Source organism: Triturus cristatus, chromosome 2_2, assembly GCF_964204655.1.
Source record: "Triturus cristatus chromosome 2_2, aTriCri1.1, whole genome shotgun sequence".
In the NCBI taxonomy this organism is placed as follows: domain Eukaryota; kingdom Metazoa; phylum Chordata; class Amphibia; order Caudata; family Salamandridae; genus Triturus; species Triturus cristatus.
Window position 1 is genome coordinate 623133027 of NC_140582.1, and position 15372 is coordinate 623148398.

The window sequence follows — 15372 nt, forward strand, 5'->3', positions numbered from 1 at the left end:
AGAAAAATTAGGGCACATTTTGACTTCTCAAATCCTCTTCTATTTTATTAAAAGAATTCTGACATGCAGACTAAAACATACACTTTAAATACCAGCAGCAGACTTCCCTGGTAAGCAGTAGCTTTACTACAGTGATCTAATGAGCAACTAGAGTGCTAACATTCAGAATTTATGGCAAATATGTGACATATCTGAATACCTTCTTGATGGAATCAAAGTAAAAAACTGAAAGCATTTCCTACTGAGGAGACTGCAGTGAATGAGGAAATTAGGAAACTTCATAACAAATAAATCTCCCAAGATGTCCACCAGAGACAAAAGAGCCCAAATGCAGCACAAATATCACCCAGATGTAGCCTACATGTAGCCCAATGACAGAAGTGTGCAAACCACTTTTTATTTTTTTGTGTTTTTGCTGTTTTATATAGTGCAGACTTGTCTGGTATTGGAGTGATTTACATGAGCATTGGTTACATCACACAAGAACAAATTCATTTTGGTTGTAGACATGGGGAGATTAAGTGATTTGACCAGAATCACAGAATGTCGAGCTGAAGCAGAAACTCCAACCTGGTTCCCCAGTTGCAAAGTCTGCAGCTCTGGAAGTAACACCACATCCTCTCCCCTAAGTGCAACATTTAATCAAGTGGTCAACTGGATAAAAAAACATAAAGATAACAAATAATTTAAAAGTGCTTGGTCTCTATTTGAAAACTCAGAAAATATGTCCTCATTTTAGTTTTTTAGAGCACTAACCATTATTTTGATGCAAATGAGACCCTCTCATATATGTAATTTCTAAAGGAAATGCTCTAGGTATTAGTTTTGATTACATCAAGATGACGTCAGGCGTTCCACACTTTTGTAATAAATATAGAATGTTAGCAATCTAGTTGTTAATTAGGATACTGTTGAGAGGCAGAGGCCAGGGGCACGGACTCTGAAAATTGAAGGCAGGTAGGAGGGTACAGAGGCAACAATTTGACCACACTGGGCAGGCAGGAAGGGCAGTGGCAGTGCAACAGACTATGGAGGGCAGTGGAAAGGGGAGCAGGGGCAACAAACCAACAATACAGGACTGGCAAGAGAGGCTGTGGCAATATAATAGACCATTGTGGGTAGAAGGAAGAGGCAGTGGTAGTACAACTATACATGCCAACAGACCCGATTCAGCCAGGAAACGTCCAATGTTTTTAAGCTCAAATGGGATTTATTTGATCTGTCTCCTGTCTACAATCTCCTCTTTTTCAATGCAACTCAAAGTGGAAAATCAATACCCCAGTTTTTTTTTCCAGGGTCTCCCTCTTACCAAGTTCAATATGTTCGCAAGTATGGTACATTGGATCATGGAAGGCAGGAGGAATTGGGGTAGGGACATGGACTCGGATAACAGAGGACAGGAGGGACATGGAGAGGTGCACCAAACTGACCCTACAGGGCAGGCATCAGGGTTTGCAGCAGCACAATACACCACACAGGGCATGCGGGACGGGAGTGCAGCACAACAATCCATAGAAAGCAATAGGGAGGGGACAGGACCATGCACATGGACAACAGAGAACACAGGGGAAAGTGGCAATGGTAGCTAGCTGACCATAATGGACAGACAGGAGAGAAAGCTGCAGCATAATAGACCATAAAGGGCAGGAGGGACGGATCAGGGGCATTACAATGGAACAGACAATCCAGGAGGGAGGGAATAGGGGTCTGCACATGGAAACAGAGGGCTGGGGGCAAGGGGGCAGGGCAGGAGCAGCAAGATGACCATGGAGGTCAGGCAGGATGGGCACTAGAAGCAAGACACACCATGGAGAGCAACAGTGAGACTATGATGGCATACACACAGACCATGGAGGGAAGGTGGGAGGGGTCAGGGGCAACTAGCTGACCACACAGGGAAGGTGGGAGGGGCCGTGACAGCACAGAAGACCATGCATGGCAAGCGGAAGGGTTAGTGGCAACACAATGGCTATGATGGGCAAGAAGGAGGGTGCAGGGGCATGCACAAAGGACCATGGAGGATAGAAGGGAGGGTCAGGACCTGGGCACAGACAAGAGAGTTCACGGGAAGGGTCCTCACAACAGACCACGCGGGGCAGGCAGGAGGAGCAGTTGCAGCACAACAGACCAGGGAGGGCAGAAGGGTGTGGCAGTAAAATGGACCATGGAGGACAGGAGGAAGGGGATAGGGGAATGAACAGGCAGGGTGGAGGTGGCAGGGACAGGTTACAGTCATCTGACAATGCTAGGCAGGTGGGAGGGGAGTGATAGCTCAACAGAACACTCAGAGTAGATTGGAGTGGCAGGTCCATGGAACATGGTGGGCAAAAAGGATGGAGCAGGGGCATGCACAAAGACATCGGCGGGCAGGGGGAAGGAGAATAGGGGCCGCAAGCTAAGCACAGAGGCTAAGCAGGAGGTCAATGATGGGGTATAGAATTGGGCAATGGAGGGCAGGAGGAGTGGACTGGTACATCATGCTAAATGGAGGGCAGTGGCAGCACATCAGACCAAGCATGCCAGGAGGGAGAAGGCTAGCCATGGATTCAGACAACAGAGGATAGGGAGGAGGTGGATGGGGCAGCAAGCTAACTGTTCAGAGAAGGCGGGTATTAGGAACTTTATTGTTTTTAAAATGTGTGTCTGTGCGAACTACTTAAAATATGAACAAGTATGCAGCATAATCTCACTTTTATTCAGGAAGAAGAGGACGTTTGTGACTGTGACTCCGGGCTCACTTGGCAGAAACACCCCCTGACCCTCCACCCCCATCGCAAAATGTAATGCCTGTGAAAAGGGTAGGTGAACGCAGTGTTATATAGAATATAGTCCTGAGAGCACGATTGAAAATGAAAACTAGATATAGTATATGGTATAAACTATGCACCAAAAAGTGTGATATAAGATGAACCGGGGCATGAAATATAATATGCAATACATTGTGCGCAATGACAGATTCATTGGAGAGCGCGAGATAGCACAGGCACTAGCGCGTGCTATGCGATATGCACCTTGGAGTGTAATATGCACAGGGCAGAGTGTTGTGTAACCTAATTAGTCTCTAAAGTTGTAATATAAAATATGTGCTGGGGAGTGTAATGTTGCATGTGCACTGTGACAAAGATATGGATCCCAGATTGTAACATGTATGGCATAGCGCTGTGCGTTACAACATGGGCAATCGAGGAAGGCATGTTAGATGGGGCAATATAACCTGTGCGTCGGCAAGTGTGGCATGACATATTCACGGGGTGGTGTTACAGTGCACATGGGCTCGAGAGTGTCATAGCATACGCACTAGCTGGTGGAATACAACACAGAGGTGTGTGGCACTTGGCGGGCACTGGTGGGTGTAACACAGCATTGAGCTCAGCCAGGAGCGCGCTGTGACTCTCAAGTGAGGTTCGTCTCCTTTCCAGAGAGTAAAATAAAAAGTATTACACATCCGGCGGTGGATGTGTGTTTTATTAACTGTGAGAGGGATTTCTTGCATAGTTTTGGTCGAATTTTTGTCGAATCCCCTTTGAATGGCTTGGTGTGCGTGTGTATTAAATGTGCCCGTCGATAGCTACCCATGTTTGTATAAATAAATGACAAGGGTGTCTACTTGGAGAGTACACACCAGCGGGGGCGCCGGGATTAGGCACGGTAGGGCGTCAGACACGTCAGAGCTTCACTAGCGGTGTAAATACATTCCACGTGGATTCATTGTATGCCTTTTAATGAATATCACACAAATCGTCATGGTGATAGGTACATACGGTTTGTCCAGCATGTCCTAGGTGTTTCTATAAATATATATATATAAAAAAAAAAGAAAAAGACAAAGGCCGGCCCCGGGGGGTGGGGTCCCCGGGGCCATAAGTGGCCTGAGGAGGGGGGCAACCCAGCCCCCCTCCTAAAGAATTTGTTTTTTTTTTTAAATGGCCATGCCCCGGGGGTTGGGGACCCCGGGGCATGGCCATTTAAGGCCTCGGGAGGGGTCCACGCGGCCCCCTCCCAAATTTTATTTTTTCTAAAAAAATAATTAGGGGGCAGGCCCTGGGGGATGGGGTCCCCAGGGCCAATAAATTTGAAAAAGAAGGGAGGCCACACAGCCCCCCTTCTTAAAAAAATAAATAAATAAAAGACCGGCATTGCACTGGAGGCCACGCCCCCACCTTGCAGCACTCTGCAAACGCGCCCCCTGGCGAGTTGTAAATTTTGGAATTAATTCCCCTTCAATACTGAGGGTCCCTGAGGGCCAACTAGCCCAACAGGTATCTCTAGTATGCGCCAGGGAGCTGCGTTGCAGACAGGTGTTCTGAGGCCACGCCCCTTTTTACACCTCTCTGCAACGCAGCTCTGTGGCGCTTACTGGAGGTACCTAGTGGGCTAGTTTGACCCTAGGGACCCTCAGGATTCAAATGAACTTAATCTCCCAACTAAAAGTGGCCACAGGGCGTGTTTACACAGTGGTGAAGGGAGGGGACGGGGCCTGAGGTGACGTGTGCAAACACGCCCTGTGGTGCGTTTTAAGAGGTAGTTTTAATCCCCCTGCCCCATTATAAACTAGTGGCTTACAGAGGAGGTCATGCTGATCACAGGGGGACCCCAACGCATAGTGTTCCCTAGTGTATGTTTGTGTTTTCACTGTATTCCAAGTGTCTTTTAACAATGCTGATGACGTCAAATATTACATCACTCATGACCTGGTCAGTGACATCACTCATGACATCACTGATGATATCATCCTTGTGATAGAGTGGCAGACCTCCTCTCACCCTAATATAACCTTTGATACACACATTCAAAAATAGAAACTAACATTTTCAAAACAATGGATATACCAATACCAGTTACAACAACCTATTCAGTAATTCTAAGACCCACATACACATCCACTCATTCACCAACAGTCCGATACAGTCACTCATACATGTGCTCACTCATCATATGTACTCATACACCTATACATCCTGTTACACAACACCACTCGTCCACAGAGTTACTCACACACATAGTCACTCATGCTAATAAAGAATCAAACATCCATTTACTTGCATATACAGTTATACACACACCACCACACTTACTTCTACAGAAACTTACACATACTTAGTCTTTTAAACAATCACTTATAGAAACACATACTTATTCATACAGGAACTCTTCCAATCTCTCACTCTCACATATACTCACTTATATACACCAATAGTCACATATACTAGTTTAAAACATATGTAGTTACTCATAAAGACACTATTGAGACAGTCATTCACTCACTAACCCACCCATACACACACTCATCCACCCATACAGTCCTGCACACATGCTGTCTTCAACACATACAAACAGTGAGTCACTCATTCATGCATCTATGCACTACGTAATACCCCCCACCGATCCATACAGACACTCAGACACTCATACTGATACTCAAAATACCAACTAATAACCTATATAGACACTCATGTAGCTACTCACCAACCCATGCAGCCACTTATACACAAAGTGAGAGACTGATACAGAAATTTACATATTTAAACATTACTCACTAAGCCATGTATTCACTAAGATACACTTAATCAGTCAGTTATACAATCAGTTTTTCAACAATAAATCATCCATTTAGGCACTTATATAACCATTTTTTCTTCCATCGACCTTGAGATATACATATATAAAACATATTGAATTTTCAGAAAAACACACATTCACTGGATGATGTCATCAGTGATGTCATTTGTGGGGGGCGTGGCCAAGCAAGCCACGATGGCGGAGGCAGTCTGCTAAGGCTCCGCGACCGGGCAGCCCAAAGGTCGATATACAGCGTCGCTATGATGGTGTGAGCGCTGCCATCAACACCGGAGCGGCGGCGGACGGCGGAAGGCCACCTTGGGCGGTAACGACTCCCGGGAGAAGCGTCCCAACGGCGCCGCCAGCCCCGAGACGACCTGGGTCTTTGGGGCAAGATGGCGGCGGCCGTCTCGTAGTACCCGGCGGGACGCGAGAATCAAGCCGGCAGCGCCAGCCACCCCTGGAGGGGACCACTGAAGGCACCAGTACAGGGACGGACGCCCCCCCCGACCCGGGAGGGGCGGCGGATACCCCCAGACCAGCCTGGCTATGCCCCGACGGGAGACGGGAGATCCCTCCAGTGTCCAGGATCAGTGACACGCCCCGGAGAAGGCACGAGGGGTGAGCGGGGGTTTCGGCCCCCTGGGGCTACCACGGGCACAGACAGCCGCGAGATGTAGGGCCGTAGGAGGACCGTGGAGGGGTCCAGGCGCTGCGAGGTCCACTGCCTGACCCTAACATGGCCGCCGCACAACATCGGCGGCGCTGCATCTAAGGCTTCAGCCGCGCACAGAGAGGGGCTCGAGGCCAAGGGCAGCGCCGACTTCTGCCAAGGGGCCATAGGCCCGACGTCCACTCGAATCAACCAAGGAGGTGAAGCAAGGGGGCCCCCCCCGCTGCCGGACGTCACCATCGGATCGACCCCCTAGGGGCCGGCGGACCGAAGACCTGCGGCCAGAGCCCACAGTCGCACTGGAGGGGATGGGCCGCGGCGGTGCCCCCACGAGGGCGAAGTGGACGGGGGCCGCATAGCATTCGGAGATTGGGGACACCACCTCAGAACACTCGGAGGGTTGTCCTGTGGTCGGAGCCGCCTCCTCCCTAAACCTAGTGCCGGTGGTGCCTGGTGACCGGTGACGAAGGGCTACAGAGGCGGAGACAGCAGCAGGAGGAGATCGATTGACGCCGTGAGGCCCTGCGGCCCTTGGCTGGCACCCGCTTTCCCACCGAACAACTACCACAGGGGGAGTTGCTGGCGGGGTGACTGGCGACCCGTCGAAGCGGCCCCTGGCGGGGCAGAGGAGGGGATATACGCACACACTATATCCCATACACGAAAAGAAAGGCCAGGAGACCACCGGAGACGGTGGTGGCGCGGGGGCGCTCATTTGGCTGCGTCTGGGCACCCAGTTTCGGGAGATTCGAAGGGTGGTAGCTAAAGAAGGGAGATATGCGCTACTACATGGGGTGTTGGATGGGCAGGCAATACTATTGGGCAGCATCTATGCGCCGATCACAGAACAAGAGCGATATTGGGAGGTCCTGACGGGGGTGTTGGCACAGTTCCCATCCATTCCCTGGATCCTAGGGGGTGACTATAACGGAGTACTGGATCTCACCCTTGATAGATCTCACCCGCCTCCACGACACTCCCCAGCTTTGAAACACGCAGAGCAATTTCAGAGTTGGGTGACGCATTGGGCGCTGGAGGACACCTGGAGAGCACATCACCCTCACACCAGTCTGTACTCCTTCCATTCCATTCCCCATAATTTGCGGGTCCGACTGGACCGGTTTTTATGTTCCCCGACGCTCATCCCAAGAATACATGAGACAGATTATCTAGGTAGGGTTGTGTCTGACCACGATGCGCATGTCATACGACTACACTGGAGACCGCCGCTTCCTCCGGTTCCCACGTGGCGCCTCCCTCGCGATTGCCTTACTGATCCGGCTTTTAAACATGATCATGCACGCACAATCCAAGACTACTTCACCAATAACACCGACACGGCCTCGTCAAGGTTAATAGAGTGGGATGCGTTCAAGGTGGTGGTGCGAGGCGCGTGTATCACACAGATAGCAGGGGTAAAGCGCACACTGGAACGATCACTCATGGACACAGAGCGACAACTGGCAACACTCACCCAGCGCGAAGATAGGGATGCGGCGTCAGCGTGACAGGTAGCTACAGCACGGTCCAGTTACACTGAGGCGTTAACTACCCTGCGGAAATATAACTTCAGAGCTTACGCAGCCAGGGTGCACCGAGATAGAGATAAAGTGGGAACGCTCCTGGCCTGGCTGGTGAAGCAGGATGCGGGCGTACACCCTATCACGGAGATTACTGGCCCCTCGGGGGACGTAGTACAGACCCAGGTAGATATCCTCCAAGTTTTTTATCAGTACTACAGTACCATCTACCGGGCCCCACAATCGACCGACCCGGATGCCTTTCCCCGCTTTTTAGACCCCTTACAGGTTCCACGCATCTCCAGAGCCGACAACGCCAGCCTAGATGCGAAGATTTCTGCGTCGGACGTCTCGCAGGCTCTCCGGGCCATGGCACATCGTAAAGCACCAGGGATGGACGGCCTACCCCTGGAGCATTACAGCGCCTTCTCCTCCCTTCTGACCCCGCGCCTTGTCGCAATGTACGCAACTGAGTTTGAAAAGAGAGAATTTCCTAGCTCTCTCCTTGAGTCAATCATCGTGTCCTTTGTGAAGCCACATCGGGACCCACAATCGCTATCATCTTACCGCCCAATTACGCTTCTTTCGGCTGATTGCAAGATATTGGGGAAAATTCTGGCAGAGCGCTATGAAGAGATCCTCAGACCCCTGATTCACATGGATCAATGTGGGTTTGTCCCTGGCCGCTGTACCTCCCAAAACCTGCGGCGTCTTTTTCACGTCCAGGATCAGGTGACTACTAGATATCCGAACGCAGCGTGCCTGGTCTTGGACCTTGAAAAGGCATTTGACACTCTCACATGGCCATATCTCTTCGCAGTTCTTCGGAGAGCGGGGATTGGTCCCAATTTGCTTAGATATACCCAACTTCTCTATACTAATCTTAACACTCGCGTCAGGATAGGGCAATATATCTCCGCGCCACTGCAGGTCGAGCGTGGGACCAGACAGGGCTGCCCCCTTTCCCCCCTAATCTTCACGATGGCAATGGAACCTCTTGCCATATGTCTGCGGGGGGGGGGAGTTGACTGGGGCATACCGATAGCAGGTACGATACACAGCGTCTCCCTGTACGCGGATGATCAGCTCCTCTACATCCGAGATGCCACAGCGGACCTTACTGCGATTTGGTCGGCGCTGCAGGACTTCGCGGCGGCCTCCGGGTTGCGAGTGAACTGGGACAAGTCCATCGTGTACCCTCTTCACCCGGGGTCCCAGCTGCGAGATGTCCGCCTCGGCGAGAAAACGCTGTCGGTGGGCGCCGCAGCCCCCCGATACTTGGGGGTACGGCTATATCACTCCCCAGCCCACCTGTTTGATGGCAATTATCGCGCGCTGTTGGCTGGTATTAGATCGGCGGTGCGATTCTGGACAGCCCTCCCGCTAGCGCCCATAGGTAGAGTGGCGCTCGCAAAGATGATACTGGTCCCCCGCCTTCTCTATTACTTCGCCAACCTACCGGTGATCCCACCTCAAGCCTTTTTTCGGGACCTGGATACACTCCTAAGTTCCCTTATCTGGGGAACTGGGAGGCCTCGCATCGCCTTAAGCACACTGCAGTTGCCCACCATGGAAGGTGGCCTAGGGGCCCCAGCCTATGAATCCTACTTTCTGGCGGCGCAGCTCCAATGGCTGTCATACTGGACAGCTGGCCGCCACATGGGAGAAACCTTTACGCAGCAGGGCCAGGTCCCCGTCCCGTAATTGTGTCGACTGCTACTCCCAGGCTCCAAACCGCGACGCACCTACCCACTTCAGGTCTCCGTGACCAGACGCTGTATGTTGCGGATTCACCGAAAGGCGCCCGACACGCCGGCCTCCTCTCCCAAGCTACCCCTGGTTGGCTGGCCATGTCAGGAGAACTATTTCCCGTCGGCTCAGCTCGGCCCCTGGACCGCGTGTGACATCATGGAGGCCGAGACGTTATTTACCGAAAGCCAGCTTGCGGCCTTTAGTCACCTCACGGACTTGTATGGTCTGCCGCCGGGGCAATTCCTACTCCACAGGCAATTGATAGCACACTTCCAGCCCTATGAGGACCTCTCCAAAAGGGAGCCGGAGACGCACCTGGTCATCCATACGATCCTCCACATGGGCTCCGGTCGCCACCTCGTTCGTTGGTTGTACAAGGCTATTAGACAACTTCTTAATCAACCACTGGTCGCCCTTCGATCCCAATGGGAGGAGGACATCGGGAGACAATTGCATGATACAGAATGGGAGAAAGCCCTCGAGTTCCCTTTTCAACAATAAATCATCCATTTAGGCACTTATATACCCATTTTTTCTTCCATCGACCTTGAGATATACATATATAAAACATATTGAATTTTCAGAAAAACACACATTCACTGGATGATGTCATCAGTGATGTCATTTGTGGGGGGCGTGGCCAAGCAAGCCACGATGGCGGAGGCAGTCTGCTAAGGCTCCGCGACCGGGCAGCCCAAAGGTCGATATACAGCGTCGCTATGATGGTGTGAGCGCTGCCATCAACACCGGAGCGGCGGCAGACGGCGGAAGGCCACCTTGGGCGGCAACGACTCCCGGGAGAAGCGTCCCAACGGCGCCGGCCAGCCCCGAGACGACCTGGGTCTTTGGGGCAAGATGGCGGCGGCCGTCTCGTAGCACCCGGCGGGACGCGAGAACCAAGCCGGCAGCGCCAGCCACCCCTGGAGGGGACCACTGAAGGCACCAGTACAGGGACGGACGCCCCCCCCAACCCGGGAGGGGCGGCGGATACCCCCCAGACCGGCCTGGCCGTGCCCCGACGGGGGACGGGAGATCCCTCCAGCGTCCAGGATCAGTGACGCGCCCCGGAGAAGGCACGAGGGGTGAGCGGGGGTGTCGGCCCCCTGGGGCTACCACGGGCACAGACAGCCGTGAGACGTAGGGCCGTAGGAGAACCGCGGAGGGGTCCAGGCGCTGCGAGGCCCACTGCCTGACCCTAACATGGCCGCCGCACAACATCGGCGGCGCTGCATCTAAGGCTTCAGCCGCGCACAGAGAGGGGCTCGAGGCCAAGGGCAGCGCCGACTTCTGCCAAGGGGCCATAGGCCCGACGTCCACTCGAATCAACCAAGGAGGTGAAGCAATGGGGGGCCCCCCCGCTGCCGGACGTCACCATCGGATCGACCCCCTAGGGGCCGGCGGACCGAAGACCTGCGGCCAGAGCCCACAGTCGCACTGGAGGGGATGGGCCGCGGCGGTGCCCCCACGAGGGCGAAGTGGACGGGGGCCGCATAGCGTTTGGAGATTGGGGACACCACCTCAGAACACTCGGAGGGTTGTCCTGTGGTCGGAGCCGCCTCCTCCCTAAACCTAGTGCCGGTGGTGCCTGGTGACCGGTGACGAAGGGCTACAGAGGTGGAGACAGCAGCAGGAGGAGATCGATTGACGCCGTGAGGCCCTGCGGCCCTTGGCTGACGCCCGCTTTCCCACTGAACAACTCCCACAGGGGGAGTTGCCGGCGGGGTGACTGGCGACCCGTCGAAGCGGCCCCTGGCGGGGCAGAGGAGGGGATATACGCACACACTATATCCCATACACGAAAAGAAAGGCCAGGAGACCGCCGGAGACGGAGGTGGCGCGGGGGCGCTCATTTGGCTGCGCCCGGGCGCCCAGTTTCGGGAGATTCGAAGGGTGGTAGATAAAGAAGGGAGATATGCGCTACTACATGGTGTGTTGGATGGGCAGGCAATACTATTGGGCAGCATCTATGCGCCGAACACAGAACAAGAGCGATATTGGGAGGTCCTGACGGGGGTGTTGGCACAGTTCCCATCCATTCCCTGGATCCTAGGGGGTGACTATAACGGAGTACTGGATCTCACCCTTGATAGATCTCACCCGCCTCCGCGACACTCCCCAGCTTTGAAACACGCAGAGCAATTTCAGAGTTGGGTGACGCATTGGGCGCTGGAGGACACCTGGAGAGCACATCACCCTCACACCAGTCTGTACTCCTTCCATTCCATTCCCCATAATTTGCGGGTCCGACTGGACCGGTTTTTATGTTCCCCGACGCTCATCCCAAGAATACATGAGACAGATTATCTAGGTAGGGTTGTGTCTGACCACGATGCGCATGTCATACGACTACACTGGAGACCGCCGCTTCCTCCGGTTCCCACGTGGCGTCTCCCACGCGATTGCCTTACTGTTCCGGCTTTTAAACATGATCATGCATGCACAATCCAAGACTACTTCACCAATAACACCGATACGGCCTCGTCAAGGTTAGTAGAGTGGGATACGTTCAAGGTGGTGGTGCGAGGCGCGTGTATCACACAGATAGCAGGGGTAAAGCGCACACTGGAACGATCACTCATGGACACAGAGCGACAACTGGCAACACTCACCCAGCGCAAAGATAGGGATGCGGCGTCAGCGCGACAGGTAGCTACAGCACGGTCCCGTTACACTGAGGCGTTAACTACCCTGCGGAAATGTAATTTCAGAGCTTACGCAGCCAGGGTGCACCGAGATAGAGATAAAGCGGGAACGCTCCTGGCCTGGCTGGTGAAGCAGGATGCGGGCGTACACCCTATCACGGAGATTACTGGCCCCTCGGGGGACGTAGTACAGACCCAGGTAGATATCCTCCAAGTTTATTATCAGTACTACAGTACCATCTACCGGGCCCCACAATCGACCGACCCGGATGCCTTTCCCCGCTTTTTAGACCCCTTACAGGTTCCACGCATCTCCAGAGCCGACAACGCCAGCCTAGATGCGAAGATTTCTGCGTCGGACGTCTCGCAGGCTCTCCGGGCCATGGCACATCGTAAAGCACCAGGGATGGACGGCCTACCCCTAGAGCATTACAGCGCCTTCTCCTCCCTTCTGACCCCGCGCCTTGTCGCAATGTACGCAACTGCGTTTGAGAAGAGAGAATTTCCTAGCTCTCTCCTTGAGTCAATCATCGTGTCCTTTGTGAAGCCACATCGGGACCCACAATCGCTATCATCTTACCGCCCAATTACGCTTCTTTCGGCTGATTGCAAGATATTGGGGAAAATTCTGGCAGAGCGCTATGAAGGGATCCTCAGACCCCTGATTCACATGGATCAATGTGGGTTTGTCCCTGGCCGCTGTACCTCCCAAAACCTGCGGCGTCTTTTTCACGTCCAGGATCAGGTGACTACTAGATATCCTAACTCAGCGTGCCTGGTCTTGGACCTTGAAAAGGCATTTGACACTCTCACATGGCCATATCTCTTCGCAGTTCTTCGGAGAGCGGGGATTGGTCCCAATTTGCTTAGATATACCCAACTTCTCTATACTAATCTTAACACTCGCGTCAGGATAGGGCAATATATCTCCGCGCCACTGCAGGTCGAGCGTGGGACCAGACAGGGCTGCCCCCTTTCCCCCCTAATCTTCGCAATGGCAATGGAACCTCTTGCCATATGTCTGCGGGGGGGGGGGAGTTGACTGGGGCATACCGATAGCAGGTACGATACACAGCGTCTCCCTGTACGCGGATGATCAGCTCCTCTACATCCGAGATGCCACAGCGGACCTTACAGCGATTTGGTCGGCGCAGCAGGACTTCGCGGCGGCCTCCGGGTTGCGAGTGAACTGGGACAAGTCCATCGTGTACCCTTTTCACCCAGGGTCCCAGCTGCGAGATGTCCGCCTCGGCGAGAAAACGCTGTCGGTGGGCGCCGCAGTCCCCGATACTTGGGGGTACGGCTATATCACTCCCCAGCCCACCTGTTTGATGGCAATTATCGCGCGCTGTTGGCTGGGATTAGATCGGCGGTGCGATTCTGGACAGCCCTCCCGCTAGCGCCCATAGGTAGAGTGGCGCTCGCAAAGATGATACTGGTCCCCCGCCTTCTCTATTACTTCGCCAACCTACCGGTGATCCCACCTCAAGCCTTTTTTCGGGACCTGGATACACTCCTACGTTCCCTTATCTGGGGAACTGGGAGGCCTCGCATCGCCTTAAGCACACTGCAGTTGCCCACCACGGAAGGTGGCCTAGGGGCCCCAGCCTTTGAATCCTACTTTCTGGCGGCGCAGCTCCATTGGCTGTCATACTGGACAGCTGGCCGCCACATGGGAGAAACCTTTACGCAGCAGGGCCAGGTCCCCGTCCCGTAATTGTGTCGACTGCTACTCCCAGGCTCCAATCCGCGACGCACCTACCCACTTCAGGTCTCCGTGACCAGACGCTGTATGTTGCGGATTCACCGAAAGGCGCCCGACACGTCGGCCTCCTCTCCCAAGCTACCCCTGGTTGGCTGGCCATGTCAGGAGAACTATTTCCCGTCGGCTCAGCTCGGCCCCTGGACCGCGTGTGACATCATGGAGGCCGAGACGTTATTTACCGAAAGCCAGCTTGCGCCCTTTAGTCACCTCACGGACTTGTATGGTCTGCCGCCGGGGCAATTCCTACTCCACAGGCAATTGATAGCACACTTCCAGCCCTATGCGGACCTCTCCAAAAGGGAGCCGGAGACGCACCCGGTCATCCATACGATCCTCCACATGGGCTCCGGTCGCCACCTCGTTCGTTGGTTGTACAAGGCTATTAGACAACTTCTTAATCAACCACTGGTCGCCCTTCGATCCCAATGGGAGGAGGACATCGGGAGACAATTGCATGATACAGAATGGGAGAAAGTCCTCGAGTTCCCTAAAAAGGTATCCCGCAACGCGCGCTTCAAAAACGTCCAATATAATATCTTACATAGGGCGTATCAGACCCCTGCACGCCTGCAACGTTTTTATCCGGATGTACCTTTCTGGTGCCCCCGACGCCAATCCCCGGATGCCTGGCTCCAGCATATGTTCTGGAGCTGCCCGTCACTGGGTCAGTCTTGGACGGCCGTCCTCACATCTATCACTGCGATAACCAAGCTCCCAGACCTGCGCTCCTGGGAGGCGGTGGCCCTGGGACTGTTCCGCAAACCTAAACCGCTCAAAGCCCACACCCGCTTTGCTTCCCTCACATTGTTGATAGCTAAACAGGCCATCGCCATGAAATGGCGAGACCCCCAAGGGCCATCTAGAGAGGCATAGGCGGGGGAGGTGAGGAAATGGGCAGCAGCGGAGGAGGAAGCAATTAGAGAGGAGGAAACGTGGGGGCACAGAAAGTACCCACTTGCCATGGAATGGACCCAACTACTCTTTCAATTCACCCAAGCCTGGCCACCCACAGGGACATGCTTGACGCCACCACCACCGCCCACGCCCCCCCCCCCCTTAAATCACGTTTCGGAAGGTGATGGCTCCCACGCACTCTGATACTCCAACCACAACACCTAATGGATTACACTTATCCTCTGCACTGACCAGGTGCGCCCCTAGCACTGGGGCAGAATCTAGGCCCACCATAGTAGACGCAACGTGATCACATAAGCAACGGCGTCCCTGGTCCACCCCCAGCCCCCATCCTTGCTGCGTATTCTAACACGGTCTGTCACGGCGCACATCCCCTAGCAAACACTTCGATGATAGTGGATTCCCTTCCCTAGTTCTTTCTCAGTTATATAATTGTTTTAAAAGGAAAAAATTGTAAAAAACGAGATCTAAGTCACCTTGTGTTGTCACCATTGCCCCCCTGACGCGGCCGGCCCCTCATGGGGTTGTAGGCGGCTTGCTGTGTAT